The sequence below is a fragment of the Accipiter gentilis genome, chromosome 7, assembly GCF_929443795.1.
Source record: "Accipiter gentilis chromosome 7, bAccGen1.1, whole genome shotgun sequence".
Classification (NCBI taxonomy): Eukaryota; Metazoa; Chordata; class Aves; order Accipitriformes; family Accipitridae; genus Astur; species Astur gentilis.
Genome location: NC_064886.1, coordinates 44196832 through 44218710, shown reverse-complemented (window position 1 = coordinate 44218710; position 21879 = coordinate 44196832). Strand labels below are relative to the sequence as shown.

The 21879-nt window shown below is 48.3% G+C and overlaps 1 protein-coding gene across 5 annotated transcripts in view; it reads right to left on the bottom strand.

Annotated features, from left to right (window-relative positions):
* Nucleotides 1-21879, bottom strand: part of ZFHX3 (zinc finger homeobox 3) — a 183649-nt gene that overhangs the window by 78407 nt on the left and 83363 nt on the right. The gene's annotated exons all lie outside the window — the stretch shown is intronic.

Genomic DNA, 21879 nt, shown 5'->3' with positions numbered 1-21879 from the left:
ATTAACAACTACTCACAACCTACGCATGGCTAATTCTTTCATATTTAAAGCTTATCCTGGGAGGGGATCCAACTTCATGTCAAACATATTATATTAAACTTGATAAATTCTCATTGAAAACTAAGAAGAATAAAACCAAAGCAATCCTAGAACACAATGAACCCATTAGATCGAGAGGTCCCGGATACAGCATATGGAAGCAGAGCGCAGAGCGTGTGCCATCCTATCCATCACCCAGCATGCCGTTCCCTGGCATCTAGGCAAGAGGTTAGCACTTGGAAAAAAAATCTTGTCACCCTCTGAAGCTGTGCTATAGCAGCCAATATAGCTAATTTGAGAGTAGCATACCCTGATTATTTGACGAAATCTATCAATCATCTGGCACAGAGATCCATGCCACCAGGGAAACAAATAGCTTCTTTATGTCATGGATCCCAAGGATGCAGCAATTGTTTCTTAAAACCAGAGGGAAGAATTCACTGCTTATAGCTACTTTGGCTGCCACGGCACCGCCGCCCTCCATTCAGTTTAGGCAGCGTCAGGGCTGAGAGTTCACAGTAACTTTCCTAATTCCCACAGTAAGGTCTTATCACAAGTAGAGGAAAAATGGACACCCAAGTCAAATGACATGAAAGATTCCTCAGTGAAGGCCGTTTGGTGTTTCCTCCACACACCTACATTTCAGCTAAACAATAATCCCTGCCAGCTCCTACTGTCCAACCTCAAGACCTCTTCTTGTCTTCTAGGTCATCTCATGAAACTCTTGCCTCGCCAATCACTTCACCCAAGGTGCGTAAGTAAGGTGATTTGGACATGATCTCAAGGTTTGTCAATCAAAAATATTGCCTACGTGCAGCGTGGTAAAAATTCTGACGTGTATTATCTCAGTTACAGCTAAGATAAGATTAAAGACACATATTACCCAGCGCTGTGTGCTTAGCTAACACAGAGGAAGGAGAGCCCTCTGAGTCTAGGAATGATTAAAAATAGGATAGGAGCTGATGCTGAGGCTTCTGATTGGAAGGGTGGGGGAAGAGAATAAATGTATTCCAGATCCGGCTAATTAGACTAGCCTCTTTTGGGATCACAATGTATTTAATTAAATTCACTGTAATATTTGAAGAATCCACTAGGGCACTAATCCCACTGGTGCCCTCAAAAGATTTTTTTGCTGTTTTCCCTCATAAGAACTTCTTCTTCTTCTCATTTCTATTGTTTGCATGCATTACCCTCTTCCTGAGCCAGAAAAAGAGAAATGGCCTGAGACATGAAAAGCTAAGGCTAGCGAGCCAGTCACAAGAGCCACGCGACCGGCTCATGTGGCCCAGCTTAACCAGCCTTGCTCTGCCCTGCTTAGATCCAGTCTCAGCAGTAAAACCTCCCCACCGCCCCATCTCGCTGCAGGCTGGGGGTCTCGCTCCAGGAGATGCACAGCAATCTCCATCTTCGGTCAGTCGAGCGGTGTGGGGGGGAAGAACCCAACCCTACAAACACCACGTTCAAGCTCAGAAAGTGCCAACGGGCTCAGTGAGGAAACCCCCAGTAAGAAAAATCTGGTCACAAGTTCAAGAAAATATTAAGGACATGGTCTCTGTGGGAACCAGAGGCACAGTCTGTACTGCTCTCATTTAAAAGAGAATTTTAGGAAAACATTTGTTTTAAACAGTTTAATAAGCGTGTCTTATTTTCTGCTGTTCTTTTGCTCCCACTTCACGCATGTTCAAATATCCCTTGCGCTTGGGTCAGCTTCACCCGCCTGTTGTGCTGGAGGAGGCAAGACCTGAGGGTGCCAACACCACCAAGTCCACCCCGGACACGGTGCGACATCACACGCCTACCCTTGATTCATGTCAGTCTTCCAATGGAGAAAAGGAGCAGGCCAGAATAAGACAGTGTGACGGACGAGCAAATACTAGCTGCGAGTTGCTTGAAGTGACAAAACGCTAGACAACTATATGTAGTTATTGTCCATCACACTGTTAAGCTTTCCCCTTGTGAGAATTTATCCGAATCACAGAAAACAAATTCAAAATATTAAACCAGAACCTTGTTAGAAGAGAAATCAACTTGAAAATCAAAGGAATATATTGTTCCTAGGAAAACCAACCAACTTCTGTCAGAGAACATTGATTTCTGCAAGTCTGGGGGGGTATTTGCCCCCTCCCTCTCAACGATAGGAAACTTCCAACATCTGGTTCTTCACGCATGGCATGCAAAATATTGATCAGGTTTAGTCAAAGCTCCACTTTAAATCAGAAACAGACAGAGGAACGCTCTGATGGAAACCATACGGCTCACAAGTACGGCTTCCCAGGGGGACGTGGGCTGTTCCTGTACGTACCCTAACCGCAGCACAACACCGTGCTGCTCACAACACCTATCTCTGCACACAAATCAGGCCAAATCCGGCCCATCTTCCCCTGCGGAAGCGCTCGGTCTCCAGGCAAAGCTGCGCTCTCGCTCCGTGGCGCACCAATTAGTGCAGGAGGATCCCGCTCAGAGACCTCATCTCCTCCATTTGCCGTAACCCCTGCACCGCCTGCCCCCGACCTTCACCACAGACCTCTTCCCTGTGGAATGCCAGTCCCTCACCAGTTACAAACGCCCCAGGTTTGGCAATTCTGTCTCAACGCCAAGAGCTATCCGCTGCGGCTCTGCCCCGTGCACCCCAGGGCAGTCTCCCCCGGGCACAGCCGCTCCAGAGCACGATGGCAAACGAAACTCCTGAGCCAGGGAACAACCGCTGAAGAGCCGCTGCCGCACAGCCGGCCCGGCCCCACCAACCACCGCCCCGCCAGCTGCTGGTGGCAGACAGAGCCTCTCCTTTAGCTTCTCACGAGGAAAACCCTATTTCAGGGTGACTCCACACCACACTGCGCTTGCTGGGCAGCCGCACTCGTGCCAGCAGCCAGGATGGCTTCAGCCCTGCTCCACGTGATCTGCCCGATGAGCACTTTGGGCTGGTTTAGGGAGAAATGCATATTGACCTCCTCCTTCCTCTGGGTTTGGCTCAAAGAAGTCAGCATGTTCGGAGGGACTGAACACAAGACGGTTTAAATGAGCAAGAGAAAAATTCTAACTTGTGCTTATACGTGCCGCAGAGGGCTGGGGGCCAGCAGACAGCAATCAATCCCTTTGGGGATCACACTGTGCACGGCCCTCGGCCCCCCAAACGCGAGAGGAGGGAGAAAGAGGTGACTGCACGCCGGCAGCATTCACACCAGCGCTGCCCTTGGCAAGGGCAGGAGAAGGGCAGGAGAAGGGGGTGCGGAGGGTGCGGAGCGGCGCCTGCGCGAGCCCAAACGAGGACGTGTGCGCTGGGACGAGCTGACTCACGCCAGACCGATGGGCTGACTTTCCAGCCCTCGCTCTCTAACATATGGCTAGGAATTGTTTTCTTCTGATAAATAATAGCATAATAAATGTTCAGTGTATGACTATGGACATCTAATTTTTAAACAAAGTAAGGAATAACGCCATATTCAGTTTTTCTTTCTCCGCACCTCCATCCTTCATGTACCCCAAACTTTGTTTATTTTACCATCTCTCTTTTCCTTGTCTAATGCTGCCTCACCCACAGTATTTTTCAATAATCGCGGAATTTAATGCGACAGCTGTATTAATCTGTCTGACTGCAAGCAGTCCTCCTCACCCCCATGCCATGTACTCACACTACGTTCTTTGGAGATGAGACTGTTGTAACCAGGACTGAGGATCCACGTTGCTATTACACAAATAATGAATTCTCCTGCTGAATACCTTTGTGGGTGTTACTGTAGTTAAGGTTCATCATTTAATCTGATTACTAAAAACTTTTGTATGTCTTTTAAATTTTAAAAGATGTTAAATCTGTTAAATCTCTATCTGCTCAAAACCTCTTCTGTATTAAGTTTATTATAGCCACCATGTAAAGAGCCCGATTCCTACGGTAACATAAACAGAAAATCCTCCCTATAGCCCTCTGTTGCCAGAAAGCCCAATGTTATTTTCCAAATCTTATTTGCTATGTTTAGTGGGTCAGATACTGTTCTGGGGGATATCCGAACTGTAACTCTAGCTCACTAGGGAGACGCAATAACCATGTTGAACTATCTTGTGCTTTTGATTTTTATTATTCATTAGAAAATAGACCCAATTTCTATGCAATCTTAAACTTCACCTTGTATAAAGCTTCCCCTTTGGAGGGCCCTAAAAGCTGCTCAGGATGAACCCACGCTGACAACAGTGGGAATCTCACAAGCCCTTGGTAGGCAAGCTGTAAGACCAACCATCTCTGCAAGTGGTAAGATCCCATCTCCACCCTCAGGAAGTCTCGACGGTACAAAAAAGGAGTAGAACATGTGAGAAAATGCTTTGCAGGCTTGAGGACGGCCCCCTTCTTCTGCAGACCTCAAAATGACAACAAGCAGTAGAAAGAAACTCCATAACTGACCCCAATGACAACTAGCCTGTGCTCTCCTGCTGCCCTCTCTGGTGCACAAGGATTTCCTGCACATATCGAGGTGTCTGCAGGTAAGAAAAGCAGGTGAAGTTAACAGGCCTGGGATCCAAAACCCAAAGTGTGAAAATAATCTTATTGAACTCTATACAGCAAACAGAGAAGCAACACTAACAAACAGAAAACCCTTCCTCACCACCAGCTGGCTAACAGGATCACCAGCCATAGCAGTGACCCAGATCCTAAAACAACTGATCTGAGATCTGTGCAAGAGTGCTAATGGGAACAGTCAAAGCGAGTCCACCCCCCCCTTGTTTACACAAACATCTTTTTTGCTTACATGGATCATTGAGAAACAGACTGGAGAAATCTCCAAATAACTCTTGATCACTTTCTCCAGCTGGCTCTCACATTACAGGACAACCCTGCCACAAAATCAGAGGCCACTCAACTACCAAGAGCTTCTTTAAGAAAAAGTTTCCAGTCTTGAACATCTTTGGAGGAGGTTTTTTCCACATGTAACACTCTTCTTACCACTGAACTCAGCACGACATCTGCTCTATTAGAATGGGTAAAATTAGTAGTGCTTTAAAAGAATTGACAGATGCAGCTGAGGAAGAGAGAGCCAAAAAACTGCTGGAGAGTTACAAAAGCCATGGAAGGGAGCATCATTGCAGACCTGCACCGCTTTTAGTTCTTCTTGTGAGCACCTATAGCTGACCAGCAATAGCGACAAGACCCAGAGCCAGCAGGACCCCTGTTAAGCTCACAGTGGCACACAGACCGAGAGGAGCACCGCAGAGGTTACGCCAGATTTGGAGCCACACAAGGTTACTGTGAAACTCAACACCAGCACACGGTCCCATGTTCAGGAGGAGGTGCTGGAGGCATGCCAGCCCTATGAGCACATCCTCAGCACAGAAGGATGCCCAGGGACTGACTCTTCCTCAGGGTGAAGTCAGACATGAGTAATTAGTAACAGGCTTGGTTGTTTCACATGCCAGCAAGAACCATGCCTATGACAATACACTCCCGGGGAGCTAGATGAGACACGACCCTTACACCAGAGCTGGAGGGGAGGCTACAGGTCATCATGGAAAGGGACCAGACCCTGCAACTGACCTCAGAAGCCTCATAAGCATCTCTTGGCCCCCATGTGCCTCTGATCTGCTGCACAAGATAAATCACATAAACCTGGAAGAGAAGAATCTGAATTTTTAATGAAAGTCATGTGGATGCAGCTGTCTGATCCTAGCCTGTTCCAAGTACTCCATAAAAGTCAGAGCTGGCCCATCCATCTTGCTCTGCTTTCACACCTGCAGCCCCGGCTGGAATTTCCTGGAGCTGAGGGAGATGCAGGGTGGACGCAGCACACAGCGAGAACACATGCTGGCTATGCGCTGGAAAGGACTGGTGCACTCGCAGCCACCCCCTGGCCCAGATGTTTTGAAAGGAGGAAAAAATTGATTCTCCATACAGCAGGTTCAAAAGATGAACTCATGCTCTTTTGTATTCCACCAACGTCCTGCAATTGTTTACGGCTTCTGAAGAAGTAACATTACAAAACCCTTCCCTCCTTCCAGCCTCCCTGGCTCCTTGTGTAGCAGCTCCTTCACGCAACTTACTGACTGTGGAGTTCAGACTCACATGCTCACAAGTTTCTGCAGTTTAGCTTGTGGTAACTGGAATGGCCTCATGGTGAGCATCACTCCTCCAGCTAAATTACCCAAGCCCTTAAAAACACCACCACAAGATGAGGACAATAAGATTTTCATAGAATGGTTTGTGTTGGAAGGGACCTTTAAAGGTCATCTAGTTCCAACCCCCCTGCCATGGGCAGGGACACCTTCCACTAGACCAGGTTGCTCAAAGCCCCATCCAACCTGACCTTGAACACTTCCAGGGATGGGGCATCCACAGCTTCCCCGGGCAACCTGTTCCAGTGCCTCACCACCCTCAGAGGGAAGAATGTCTTCCTTAGATCTAATCTAAATCTACCCTCTTTCAGTTTAAAGCCATTACCCCTTGTCCTATCACTACATGCCCTTGTAAAAAGTCCCTCTCCAGCTCTCTTGTAGGCCCCCTTTAGGTACCGGAAGTCTGCTCTAAGGTCTCCCCAGAGTCTTCTCTTCTCCAGGCTGAACAACCCCAACTCTCTCAGCCTGTCTTTGCAGCAGAGGTGCTCCAGCCCGCTGATCATCTTCGTGGCCCTCCTATGGACCTGCTCCAACAGGTCCATGTCCTTCTTATGTTGGGGGCCCCAGAGCTGAATGCAGTACTGCAGGTGGGGTCTCTCCAGAGCAGAGTAGAGGGGGAGAATCACCTCCCTGGACCTGCTGGTCACGCTTCTTTTAATGTGGCCCAGGATACGGTTAGCTTTCTGGGCTGCAAGCGTACATTGCCAGGTCATGCTGAGCTTCTTGTCAACCAATACCCCCAAGACCTTCTCCTCAGGGCTGCTCTCAATCTACTCATTGTCCAGCCTGTACTTGTGCTTGGGATTGCCCCGACCCATGCGCAGGACCTTGCACTTGGCCTTGTTAAACTTCATGGGGTTTGCAAGGGCCCACCTGTCAAGCCTGTCAGGGTCCCACTGGATGGCACCCCTTCCCTCCAGCATGTCGACCACACCACACAGCTGGTGTCATCGGCAAACCTGCTGAGGGTGCACTCAATCCCACTGTCCATGTGGCTGACAAAGATGTTAAACAGCACTGGTCCCAATACCGACCCCTGAGGAACACCACTCATCACTGTTCTCCACTTGGACATCAAGGTGTTGACCACAACTCTTTGAGAGCGCCCGTCCAGCCAATTCCTTATACACCAAGTGGTCCATCTGTCAAATCCATGTCTCTCCAATTTAGAGACAAGGATGTTGTGTGGGACAGTGTCAAATGCTTTGCACCAGTCCAGGTATACAACGTCAGTTGCTCTTCCCTTATCCACCAACGCTGTAACCCTGTATTAGAAAGCCATCAAATCTGTCAGGCACAATTTGACCTTAGTGAAGCCATGCTGGCTGTCATCAATCACCTCCTTATTTTCCACGTGCCTTAGCATAGTTTCCAGGAGGATCCACTCCATGATCTTGCTGGGCACAGAGGTGAGACTGACTGGCCTGTAGTTGACCTTTGTGCAACTAATTTGGATTTTTATTTACTTTTTGGCTTCTGGTCTTTATTTTTCTTTCCAAAAGGCTGGAAATGTAGCACTCCCTCCTGCCAAAGAGGCTGAGACACTTGATGCAAATCCCCGAGTCACACAGAAAGGCCTGAAGAACAGCACCAACCGTCCCAATTAACAGCCAGTCCCTATACCTCCCCTTCTGAATCTGTATTTTCCATGCCCTCCAACCCTGCCTGGTGTTAAGTGAATGACGGGGCCGACACAGACACTGTGAATCCCAGGCAGGCAGGTGCAGAGCCTCAAGCAGAACCGAGCATGGCTGCACAGAGCCCCCAGTCATCACACAATGAGTCCCCAGCTGCGATGCTGCAAAGCGGGAGGGAAGAAAGGCCAAGGACTTCCCTCAAAGAGGAGCCCAGCAGCAACACACAGGGCAGCTGAGCAAAGACCTGCCACACCTGGGGAAAGGTCAGTAATAATGTATGAGGCACAAGTTCTCAGCAGCTCCAAGTAAGAGCTGATCAGGAGCCGTCCCCATGGGGTCCCACCCAGGCAGAAGCTACAGACCACAGATGCTGTCCCTGCTGGCCCCGAGGCTGGTGCTTGCCATGCTGAAATCCTTTTGGATTCCCCCATAAATGACCCCAACAGCCACCCAGCAAACTGAGTTTGGTCCACCAGCCCTTGAAGTCTCATTAAAAGCCAAATATTGCTCAGCCTAAAGATGGAGAGCTCAGCATGGATTTTACTGAACGTTAAATCAACCAGCAAGCGTAGCCAGCAAACTCTGTGGCACTTTAACTTTAAATAATGCAATAATTATTGAATTTCCTTTTTATAACCGAAGTGCTGGAATGTAAACAATGGGGCTGTAATTGCAGGAAGGGGGGATCAATAGAGGCAATCGTTTTCAGCCATGTTAATTGTAAATACAATTGCTCCAAGATGTCAGCCTCGTTCTTCTCGCTCCCAGAATCATCCTAACGGATGACAGAGTCCAACTTTCCCATTACAGCTGTTCGTTCCTTTAAGAGGTTCTCAATCAGGTCTGATCAATCTGTCAAGATAATGCATGGAGTAAGTAAGACTCTTCCAAACACAAGCTCCCAATCAATAGCCTGGACCTCCTTAATGAGGAGGGGCTAAAGCCCAGAGGGAGGCAACAGTCCCAGCTTCTGCTTGGCTCTGGCAGCTAACTTCTTTGTGGGGCCTTGCTAAGCCGATCAGCTCTTAACAAGGACATTGTTTATGCAGACTGTGATGAGCAGCATCCCCACATATTCACAGTCCCTCAGGGTCAGTGGGCAAAAAACGACAGAGATTAACAGAAAACAAAAGCCAAGAAAGGTTGAACTCATATTCACACTACACACACCTCCCCCCTTTTTAATTGTGCAATAGACCTGAAAGTACTAACTAATCATTCATTAGAAGAGATCCCCTAAGATGAAAAAGCGTGTGGGACCACTGGAAGTATAAGAGCATCACTAAGATTCCTCCCCTGCACTCGAGGAAGAAGAAAGCCCACGGTAGAGCCCGCGCTTGCCCAGCTGTGCCGGACATCCCCTCCCATCCCAGGAGAGGCACCAACGGACCGGAGGAAGCACGATGTCATGGCATCTGGACACCTCCCAGAGGGAGGGTGGAGATGCAAAGGGAGTTAAGGTAGCAGTCAGAGATGCCATTCTCTGTCTGTATTATTTAATTCTGGTAGCACACGGGTATCCTTTTGTGCAGCTGGATACCACGCTATACGCTTGCTGAGCAGAGACAGCTGAGCAGCCAAGAAAAGGCAAAACCAGAAGGGTCTCACTGCACCTGAGATCCTTCCTACAGCCATGAAACCTTCTTTTCTCCCACTACTGCATTACAAGAGCTGCAGTCACAACAGATCTACTTTTGGGCAACTGCAACTTCAGAGAATTTTCCAGATCCCCGAAATCTTCACAGCTCTCCCCAGGGAGGCAGAGGCGTAAGCACTGCTGTATGTGGAGATGAATACAGGAGTGTGTGTATTGATCTTGCTAATTATAGTGATAAAAACAAAGCACAATTGAGAGTACATTTCCTATCAGCTGTTCGGAAAAGCGCTGCCCTCAACCTTGCATGCTCCTGCTCTGGCCATGGCTCCAGCCACAAGACCCACAACAGCCCTGTAAGTCTGCAAGGGCATCTACTGCTACTCACTTGTGCACCTCTGACAAACGTGAACCCAATAAACTTCACGTGAAGCGTATTCTCCTGTTACAAAGGAGGGATATGAGGGATGTCAACCATGAGCCGAGCTTCACACAGCAGTTTCTGCAGAGCAGCATTAGTGGTTTGGTGATGGTGGGGTTCCTCTTGCAAGCCTTGCAAGTTAACCAAAACCTGAATTGATGATGTTTTGCTCCTCAGGAAAATGTACTGTTTTGTCACTTCATATTTTCCATGGATGCTGTCATCCCTGGAGAAATACTACAGAAAAGCTGTAGTTTGTTTTTAAGAGCAGTAGCTGCAAGGTACTGTATAGACAGCAACAGGATGAAGTTATAAAAGCAGCAAGAAAATTTTTGCCACGACTCAGCAATGTCACCGAGGAGGAGGTCAGGTCTTCCAGTCTGCTCCTTTCTCAATGCTGGGGACAGCCAAGAGCTGAGGAATTCAGGGAGCCTTATCTTTCCCAGGGTTAGGAAAAGAAATGGGAAAAGGACAGCTCAACGTGAAGACAAGACAGTAACCAAAAGCAGGCTCAACAATCCCACTACCCATTTGTTTTTCTTTTTTAATGTATTTTGTACATATACTTGAAAATAATAAGTTCAGTGTGAGTTGTTAAGCTGTGAACACTCAGGTGAACTAGAGCAGCCTGTGAATGTGGAAAATCACTGGATAAAAGAAAAATTATGTAATAAAAACAGCTGAGGGGAACCTGAAAAGACAGCAGGATAAAAATCTGTTGTCCATATTGTAATTATATGGCTGTTGAGTGATTGAAAAAGGCTTTCTGTAACACAGAACAAGACTAGGACTATCTGTACAGGTGATGTATTATTTCCTCCAGCAGCAATAGGAATGATCCGTATGTTATGCTGCGAGGGATCTCTGAGGAGGCTACGTGTGTTCGAAGGCACAGCACGTAACACACACTTGGTCTTGTGTTGTTAATGCCTGCTCAGACTTAAAACAACTACCCAAAACCCTCTCTGTATGTGTGGACCCTGCTGTAAGAATTTAAATTAAAATGGTATTTTTCCCCCCCCACATTAAGTCTTTTGGAGAAGAAACCACCACTCTCTGAAGGAAAAGCTTGAGGACCGTTTCGCACCCGCTGTGCTCCTCACCACAGCCCGACACTGAGGCATCCGCGTGCGCTGGGGAGCAGCACGAGGGAACCCCCGCAAAGAGGGAAGTGGCACTGATGAGAAGCGTCTCCCTTTACGTTGAAGGCAGCTGGCTCTCGGTACACAGAAGGACAGATGAGAGGCTGGACGCCCCTCCAGCGAGCCCTCACCAGTCCCTTCACGTTCTGGCTTGGCTCCAGCTGCCCCAGCGACTGCAGCTAGAACCCGAGCAGCAAGTTAGAGGAACGCCATGGAAGTGAGGTCCTTCCAGAGGTGCTGCAGGACCAGGTGGGACAGGACGGCACCACCACCGCTACCCCACGGGCAGCGCTCCCACGGACATGCGCGCAGCAAGGGACCATTGTAATAAAGCTCCATAAAACCACGTGGGAAATTGAGCCAGCCACAGAAAACCACGCTGAGTTCACGTTATTTAATATAATACTACAGACACAGATTAACTTCCCTCGTCCAGTATTTATTGTTTCATCTATCTCTAGAGAAGTTACAAGTGCTATGATAGACTGAAGATTTCCTTGTTTTCATATAGCTTCTTTATAACTTCCTACAGCAATGTACCACACTGAATCCCAACAGATAACCATACAATAACAACAACAATACACAAGACAATTTTTTAATCCTCTCCATAAATCGAAGAATATCAATATCGAAGAGATGGATGACACAACTTCCCCTCACAGAAGCCAACAAGGATGCATTTAGGAACAACAGACCAAGCTTATCCTTCATCCACAGTCCTCACAGAGAAACGTTTGTGAGAAATGATTTCCACTTTCTCCAATCAACTAGAGGACTCCATGCAACCTTGGCCAATGAAAGAACAAATTCTGTCCTCCTGCCTTGTCACAGCACCCCTGCAACACAGGAACACATACCCCTAGACACAAAGCCATAAGCCCTTCCCACACTCCACCTGCTGTGGTGTATGGTGGTACCTCCTCAGCAAGCAGGTCATCGGCATCATCACCAGCCTCTGCTCTGCTCCCTTCTTCAGCATCCCGCATAGTATCAGCCTTCTCTTCATCCAACGCCCCTGACCGAGCTGAGCCTACAGGGTCAGCCCAGGACACAGAGGAGTCCTGGACAAAGACAAGGCACCATCTGCACCGTGGGGCACGTTAAGAGCTGCTACAAAAAAAGGAAAGCTGGACAGCAGCAGTGGTGGTGTAGCTGTGACAGTCTGAAGATGCAGGTGATGGAAGGATTTTCAAGAGCAGGTGATACAGGAGGAGGCAGAACCAAAGGAAGGCACGGTGAATTAGTACAACAGAGAATGGAAGCAGAAGGAGGAAATACATAATATTCCTTGAGTCTTAAAGGTGAAATGAAAACCAGTAGAGCAAGACTATGTCAGTGAAGCCCTCCCGGTAGAGCAGCCCTTCTTCAGAGGTGTAGAATGTAGGGCTGGGCAGCCAAGATTACAGCCTTTGATGCGGTTGTTGTACATCAGTATACCCAAAATACAAGGACAGGAGCACCATCCGATTTCAGACAAGCGCTGTGAAGGTAAGTTCCTTAAGTGTCTGTGAAACACACAAACAGAAACAGAGCACCACAGAAATGCCCACGAGAAAATAAATAATTCTTCATTCAGTGAAAGCTTTGGATTGTATTAGACAAAGCCTGGGGCAATGTAATGAAAGAGGAAGATAAAAAGAAACGGAATAATTACTCATTCACAGAATGTGGCAAGAATCCTACTGGAAAAATATGTATGGAAATACTTATAATTAAAAACTGTAATAATGCTTGCACACAAAAGGGCTGAATTAAGGCAACCTGAAGCCTGATATATCCTATGTTTAAGATGGTTGTGAGGGCTTCCATGAACTGAATGGACACTAATGTATCTTAAGAATCGTGTATATAAATTCAGGCAATTGCTCCTTGCCCCACACCACTGAGGAGCTACTCTGTGATGAAAGTCACCACATTCTCGGTGAGGAGAAGCCTTCCAACCACAGCCTCCTCTAAATTTAAACTGGAACAGCTCTTCAGTCCTTGAACACGCAATGGTTCCTAGCACACATTCGCAGGCCTGGTTTCCACCAGAAAGGACACGTCCATGACCCATAACAATTCACAGCAGCAGAACTGCTTGGCTCATGTATTACATACATGTCCTCCAAGCAGTTTGCAGCCTGTGAATGGATTGGATTTGCTGCTCTAACTTCATCCGCAACAGGCTCTTGGCTTGCAAGACTGCCAGGAATAGGGGCAATGTTTCTCCATAATCCCAACGGACACTGGTTTGGTAAGTGTAACACATCCCCCTCCCTCCCTGAGACACCCTGAGAGGCTGGGGCTGGCACAGCTTCCCATTCTTGCCGCAGACTTTTCCAAGACACTCAGTGGAAAAGGTCAGTATTTTGCACCAGCAGTAGATCTTCTGCTTTTTATTCCATCATCTCGAGCTGACACCCGCACAAGATATCATCCTTACCAGAAGGGCAGAAGCTAAATGACTGCACTTCAATGCCACAAAAATAAGAGTGGGCACAGCTGTACAGAGCTGGGGAGCAACCAGGGGATGCTGACAGATGTGGTGGCACTGTTGGTACAATTGCCTTAGCACCATGCAAATGGGAAAATGAACCTGAAACAAAAGGGAGGGCCTAAGATACCTGCTGCCCCTTCCCTAGCTGTCAGTCTTCACTCTAAGCAACTCAAGCTCAAGGAAAGACATTGAGGCATGCAAGGAGAACAGGAAACAAAGACAGGGCTCAGGGTCAGAGCATCCCACTCGCTCTTCCTCGCACTGGCTGCAGACCCTGCACACTGGCTCAGACTTTGTCTGAAAGACAAAACAGCTTTGTGCAGCTCTGAAAATAAACTGAATTTGCAGCTAAAAACCTTTAACTAGCCAATACGCTCCGGTCTTGATAAAGAATATAAAACAACCCAAAGTTTCCTTCAAATCATTAGAAATCCCCCACGTGATAGTCTTTTCCTTCCCTAATTCTTTGTCCTTATCAGTTCCATGGTAACATGAAAAGACACCAAGAAAACTCTCAGCCAAAGCTTTACGGGCATAAAGATAAGGCGTAAGGGCTTGTTTTACGTTAAAACGTTATGGGGATACATTGTGTTTAACCTCGAGATGTGCATCCTGAATTAAAAGAATTGCTGAGACAACTGGGAAAACAGACAAGGCTTCAAGACTACTGCAGCCCAAGGGTGCAGTGACCCCTAACACACTGGAAACTTGGGTCTCCAGTTAAATGAACAACACGCTTTTACGTGTCATTCCTAGTTTTATTGCCTTGGTATAGGGTAGAGCCAAGTAAGCATTACAGTGAGATTTCAGTTCAGTCTTGCCTCATCCATGAGAAATTAAAATAATTAATATGATCACGGTTGGCAAGCACCTGCACATCAGACTTCCCGTAGTAAAGGTTTCTTTTATCTTTAGGAAAAGACAAAAGCAAAATCCAGTGCTCACAACCTGAAGCTAAATAAATGCGGACATGAAATGGTGCATGTATTTTGAAGGTGGTCAGTAGTTAACTCTTCAAACAGAAGGATACAGCAAGTTATCTCTTACCTAGGACTTTCTAAGATGAGATTTTATAACTGAAAGCAGAAGTTTGAGACATGATTCAAAGTACAAGGTAAGATCCCACAGCTTCTCTTAAGGTAATGGTCCCTCCTGGTTTTTTAAAACAAAGACAACACCCTTCCCATAGTTTTGCTATCTAGCCGCCCATGGCTCACACAGCACTGAGCACGACACAAACAGTGGGGAGAGGTTTCAGTGCCTGGACCTGTTCAGATTCTGACTGAAGTCACCTTCAGTGAAAGCTCTAGCTTTCCAAGTTCATAGGGTGCTTTCTTTTGCTGCAACTGTAACACTGATGGTAATTTTGTGCAAAATTTCCTGTATCTAAAACCTAATTCAACTGTAGTATACTTCTGTACAGAGGTCTACAAGAGACCAGAATTGCTCCACGTATTAGTTGCAGCTATGTCCTCCAAGATACATACTACAGAAATGGAAAATATGGAAATTGTAGAAGTACACTGAAGCGAACAGAATAAAACCTGAGATGATAAATGTCTCTGCTCTTTGGTGCTCCCTTTGTTCAAGTGTATCTGCATCCACTTGTATTTGCCGTATACAGGTACAGAAACTCCTGGGAAAAGCCAGGCACGGTATTTATTGGCTTCAGCAATTCTGGATCTGCAATCCACAATGTAAAGTCTATAGAGACATACACAGGGTAAATGATAAATACTACAAAGGCAGCACTAATCAGCATTAAGAGTACTTACTGACTACTGCAATTCAGAAATAAAATGGAAGCAGCAAAATCTTTTTTGGGAGCAGTGTCCACTCACGGCAGAGAAGTGTGAAGAGATGACAGATTTCTAAATCCTATTTATGAAATTGCATGTGTAACTCCATTTACTCCAGTAGCCCTAAGATTCTCATTTCTGTGACCGTGTGGGATTAACTTCTTTGCAAAGATACTTGCTTGGGGTTAGCGTATGCTATCAAGAGGCCAGCATGCAGGTTTCATGTCTTGCTAATCCACTTGCCCAGCCCAGAGTCAGACATTTTAATAGGTCTATCTGGGCATGGCAGTGCATACACCAGAAAACCCAGGTAAGTCAAAAACAAGGAGGTGTGAAAACAATAAAAACAAGGTTCTTACTTTGTGGGACTACAGGAAACACGCACAGGTGGACAGAAGCTGTCTGTAACACAGACTTCAAGACATGAAACCACCACCTACAGAAGGACTCCAAAGTCTTTAAACCTCTCCTGCCTATGGTCAAAAGCACGCTAAAGAACCAGCTCTGGGACAGCTGGTCTTCTCCAAGGGACTTAATGCAGAGCACATGCATCAGCATCTGCTCCATTTCTAGCAATGCAGGTGGTGGTCAAAAGCTGAAACTATTCAGGAGTACTGTCCTTCTTCATGCCTCCTCTTATGATCATCGATCCTGGGTTCATCAGCAGGTACCACAAGTAGGTGCACTCTGCAACCACCCATAGAAGTCCAAACGTGTTCCTAACGTGACATACCTGTATACAGCACCCCCAGGGTTACAAACCAGTCCCAGGAACGCTGTGGGTATAACAATTTAAATCGGCAGTTCTCAAACTGGGACACCCTCAGGCTTTTTGCTGGAGAGGATGCAAGTCATACCTGAAGGGAGGGAGACATCAGTCACCCCAGGAGAGCTCCCTGCTATTCTTCACTCCTCTGCTTACCATGCCTAGGATCCTCCTTTCCACAGCACATACGTGAAGACTACAAAAACTCTTTGAGCCAGGTTCAAAAAAGAAAGGATGGCTGATCCAAAAAGTCAGGACCTGCTGAATGCGGGGTTTCTCTGAAGCACAGGCTGAGGGCTGGGAGGACAGCCAGATGAGGACAGGGCTGCAAGCAGACCCAGCAGGAACCCAGACAAGGGGACAGGACCTGCGTGACCCAGGTGGCACCCAGAGGCTTTGCCACGGTGCGAGCTGTCATCCAGAGCCCCGCACCGTGCAGGTATTTGACAAGATCCTGCCTTAGCTCCCTCACCCACACAAGCCCTTCCTTCCTCTTCCTTCCGCCCCCTTCACTGTTCTGCTACTTTTACCGAAATCTACCTCCCAGAAGGTTTTTAGCATGACCATGCAGCTCCTCCCCTACCAGCACTCTCTTTTTCGGTCCTGATAGAGGAGCCGATCTGCACCCCGACAGCCATCACCAGCACAAGCTCTGGCTAGTGCCGACTCTTTGCACAGCACCAGCGCCGCCCTGGTTTCTGCAGCTGGCCCGGAGACACTGACAACGGGGAGCGGAGAAGCCCCTCACCCCTTGCAGACGCGGGCAGCTCTCACCCCGCGGAGGGGCAGGGAAGCAGCCCTGTGCAGAGGGACCCCAGACCGAGGGAGGCTGGAGGATGCGCTGGGACTGCAGGCTCTGCCAGCCAGCACCCCACTGAGAGGGTCCCCAGGCTGCCCAAACCCGCAGGTCGCGGGAACCCCCGCCAGATGCCGGTGCTCCAAGGCAGCCGTCGCCGCACATGCCTCGAGCTCTGGCGGCGGAGCTGCGAGACGCCATGCCAGGCACGCTCGCTGCCGGGAGAGACAAGCGCTGTGCTCCCTCCCCACCAAAAACCCCGAGGCCTCCTGCGTGTACGCTAACCACAACCCTTTGAGAGGCTCGTGTATTTACAAACTGAGGCATGTTGAAATCAAAGGGGATACCATATGACATAATTCACATTAAAATGTCAACAGGCTGACAATTTATAGAGTCAATCCACCGAAGGTGGGGAGAACTAAGACGTGGTAATTGTTTAATTCCCGCTTAAACCAACAGCAGCTTTACCTTCAAACGCTGTACAATGTGCAGGGCCTTTCAGGTGTGCTGTCAGCCAAGTGATGCCAGCCGCTGGCACTCGGCCAGGAATTAGATAACAGCGTTAACTATTTATAGGCACTTCTCACCAGCAGCGAGCCAGGCGCGGGGCTGGGGAAGGCAGGATGCTGCTTGGAGAAACGCAGCTCCAGCCCACCCCACAGCAAATATTTGCCATCAGCACAAGGACAACCTGTTTTTCAGGAAGGCAGAGTCCCTCTCCTTAGGGCACTCAAGGCGCAGCCTCGGGTCCCATTACTGTACCTCTTCGAGGCACGGCACACCTTCTCCTCCAGAGGAGATGACACTGGGCTGAGCGCTCTGAGGGCACTGGCTAACGAACCTGCTTGCACAGCGCCTGGCACCGAGCAGCCCTGACCCTGGCTAAGACCTGCAAACACCACAGCAGCAAAACAATGGAGGTATGAAGTGCCCCAGCCATAAATTACTTTAGGACATGCATGAACTTTTTACCCCAGGTAGATCGCAGCAGCTTTGCCCATGTCAAATATATTGTGTTGTTTTGTGAGACACGACACTGGGCTGCCTCAGCTAGCTGACATCCCTTGCTCACAGACAGGCTGCTGGCAACGCGTCTTGTAGCCTGTAATAATGCATAAGGAAGGCATGAGAGAGAAATGTGCACCACTGGGAAAAATTTTACCTGGATAAACCACAGCCAATAAATTTTCTATAAATGCCAGCTAATGCTGTCCCTTTGAGAGCAATGGGAAGGGACTGCGTGGACTCCAGAGTCCTCTGCACAGACTTGCTGTATGTACATAAACAGTAACACCTCATTCTCTCTTCTACCTCATTAACTGAAACGCATTAAAACAAGTGTGCACTGGGAGCAGAAAATGAGACTGTTAAACCAAGCTGATATAATCCTCATCAGCTGTGGGAAATGAGAACACATCCATTACGCTGAATCAACTGCGCCAACTGTGATTTACTGATAATGGTAAGACCCCAAGAAAGATGCTCTTCCCCCTCAACTGTATCTCTTCTGCTCCTTTCACACTAGGCAGTTCAATCCACCATCTTCAGGACTGTCTTCTATGTTACATCCAGAGCACTGGGGTCATTTTCCCCATTCCAGCAGCCACCCTCCATGCACAGTGCAGTGGGCCTTGGTCCAGGACTGCAGACAGTGTTGTACAAGCCTCCTGTCCCCAGAAGGTATCTGCTCAGTAAGAAGTAGGAAACCCTCTGACTCTGCTGCTATGAAAGTGGAATAAAAGGCCGAGCCAGCAGAGCACACACCCAGAAAATGGAATGGTTCAGAATCACAATCACAAACCGGACATTCGCACGCAGGGTGACAGTGTTTGACGATGGCAGGGTTTACCTTGGGTGATGGACATGCTGCTGAGGCGTTCGCACCTTGCCTTAATGTTACCCCTCTGCAAAACAGCACAAAGGGGAGAAAATACCGCAGCACCTATGAATAAAAACACCAGCACTAACACCACTGCGTCGTTACAGGTGTTCCCTGATCCCCCAGGCTGGTGGTTAAATGCAGCAGGAGACTGAATCGGGGGGAGTCCAAGCTGTCATGCTGTGACCACTGACCTTCAGCAGCAAGGGACCAGCTCCGCATAAGGATAAGGAACTGTTCCCTTCTCCGGGGGGTGGTGGGACCAGGACATGCCCCCACCCTTACAAGCACAGACTTGCTCGAGATGTTGGAGAAACGCTCATTTTTTCTGACCCCATGGAGCCAGAGTAAGGGAACCCTCCCGATGGGAACCCCAGCACAGGAGGTGCTGGCTGCGGGAACCGGACAGACCACATTCACATCAGACAGATGACCGGGTTCAGGCCCTCCACCAGCCTTGGGTTTGAACTACTGACCTTACCAGAGCAGCTCAGGTTTCCCAATTCTCTTTGCCTCGACCAAGCAGCACTTCTGGTGCAGCAGGAGAGGGTCTCCTCTCCCAACACCTCTGCCTCACCTCTGTACTTACAGCAAGAATGTAAACAAACACTTCAATACTAGCATCTGCTATTTCAGAGTTTTTAAACCAAACATAACCATTAAACAGTTCTCTCCGAGTGGAATTTCTTTGGAGCGCAGTCTAGACTCGGCTCTCTGGGGTTTGTTCCTTGATACAAACCTTGGGGAGCAAACAGGACACACCAGGGTCTAAACCGGCAGCTTCTAGCAGCCTGTGCAGGCATTTTGAACAGGGTCCATGAAGTCTGTTTAACCAGCATGATGTGTGCAACAGAATCACAAAGAAACAGGCATTTAAAGTGACATCTGTTGGATTAATTAGCTGTGTAATTAGCCTCCCCTCTGTGGAGATAGGCTTTGTTACTGCTGCCTGAAACTTCCCCAGGTGATTTTCTTTGTAACCATCGTTCTCCAAGCATGAGAAAGAGAGGAGTGGGTGGGACAGGATTGTAATGCCTGTTCAGAAAGAGAGGCAGGAATATAGTCTAGAGGCCATTAGGCAGCTGAAGGGAAATAAATGGCAGCAGGTCAGAGGACCCTAACCGCCACATAAACACGGTGAAACCCAAACAGGTCACGTGCATCAATCCTTGCAAGTTCTGTAACTGTGGGCAGGCCTGCACAGGGATGGAAGGAAGGAATACAATTCAGATTTTTACATTTTCTCCCCAGTTAGATCAGAGCATCCTGGCCTCTGCCTCCTGCATCACCTCCCCACTCTCCCCAGCTTGCGAGCCGCCCAGCTGACAAGGGGGGGGAGTCAAAGCATGCTCAAACAGCTGTGTCACTGGCAGCGACTGCATTTCTACCCGAGTCGCCACAGCCTGTTCTGCTGGGCAGAAAAATTCTGAGATAAGGCTTAGGACAAAGAGAAAAACAGGATCCTGGGATTAACTGCCCTCCACTCATGATTCAATGGCCAAATACATGCACCTCCTTCGAAAATCAGCTCCCTGCTTCAAATGCAGAACAAGAGAGGTGAGGAAGGAATCAGGACATTCATTTCTGGTGTCAGGAAAAAAAAGCAATGTAACAATGGAGCTGCATGGCAACTCCAACATAAATCAAACTAGCACCCTAAGCAAGAATTTGTACTGCAAGTTGATCCCAGCGGCTTTTCCATACTGTGCCAACATCCAGACCGTTAACTCCTCACAGCTTGTGGCAACGGGAAGGGGTCAAAACATGGTAGCGGGAAGACAGTTTTGGAGAACGATGACACAGCACTGTGAAAAATCAACTGACTGCAATACCTCCTTATTATCTTTACTCTGCACAGACATGGCAAGTCCCTGCCAGAGCCACACAAGCTGGAGTCTGCTCCTCTTAACACATTGCCAGCATGCTGGCTTACTGCATCCCAGCACAGGGATCTGCAAACTCCTGCAAGGTAGTAAGGGGCAAACTGATATCGCTAAGCTTTTAAATAAATATTCCCCTACCGTCTTAAATGCTGCTGCCACCCCCCCAGGCCCTGGCACCCCCTGGGTACTGCCAGCACAGCCCGGCACAGCCCAGCGCTCCCCATGCAGGCTCCGGCTGTTCAGGCGACAGTGCCCACACGCCCAGCACGTGCGGCCGCACGCTCCAGCACGTGGTACGGGACGGTACACTCGCGCTCTGCCCCGCAGCTCTGCGGTGTGGGTAGCAGTCTGGCAGAGAGGCGAAGTAACCCGGAGACAAGTATCTTCAAACAGCTGCAATAAGGTTTACCAGAGCTTGTCAAACCATACCCAAAGGCACGACTTTCAGAGAACCTGTTGCACAAGTGTAACTTATTGCCTAATTTGAATTGCAGAACTTGATTACACGCATTACAGTGCAAGGCCAGAATTTTTAGGACTGGCAAGTAGGACCAAAAGAACATTATGGTATTAAGTTATGTATTATGCATACATAATTTATTGTAATTTAATGAATTTCCTAGGAGATCGCAAACTGCAAACATAGAGCCTCCCATGCTGCTTCCACAGTAATTTTGGGGACTTTAACTGTTACAAAATTTTATTCAGAAATAGCTCAGTTAGGAGAGAAGACGACAAAGCACCTTGTAGCCTGGTTGCACTAGCACAGCAGAAATCAGCAGTTCATGCCATGTCACACAGAACAGGTTGGGGAAAGCACCTTATGGCCTCCTTCCTAGCTTGCAAATCAGCCCACCAGCTAGAGATGGATGTTAATGAGCGGCCATCCATTATTTAATAAGCTCGTCATCAAAGAGCCTGCAGCTGCACTGCTGTTACCTGGCCAAGGCTGTTACCCACAGTGCTGAAAACCTGACTCTGCCCCAACCATGAAAAGGAATTCAGAATATTTCCCAGGTCTTCGAGGCATATTACCCAAAGAGAAACATGACTGCCCAGATGGGAGCACAGGATCATCAGGCAGGGGAACCACTCGAGCACAGATTTCAGCAGACACTGGCAAACAGGGGCTTACAAGCCCTGCACTGCAACTCCACTCGCTAGCTTCAGCCTCATACAAACCTGTCCCCCATCTCTGCCTGCTCGCTCCCACAGTCGTACACCCAGGCTCGTTCCAGTCTTACCTGCTTGTCTTCAACTACGTGTATTAGGCGCCTGCAGGAACATGGGGATAAGACCCCTGACAAACAGCCCTGTTACCTGTCTCGGACAAATCTCATTT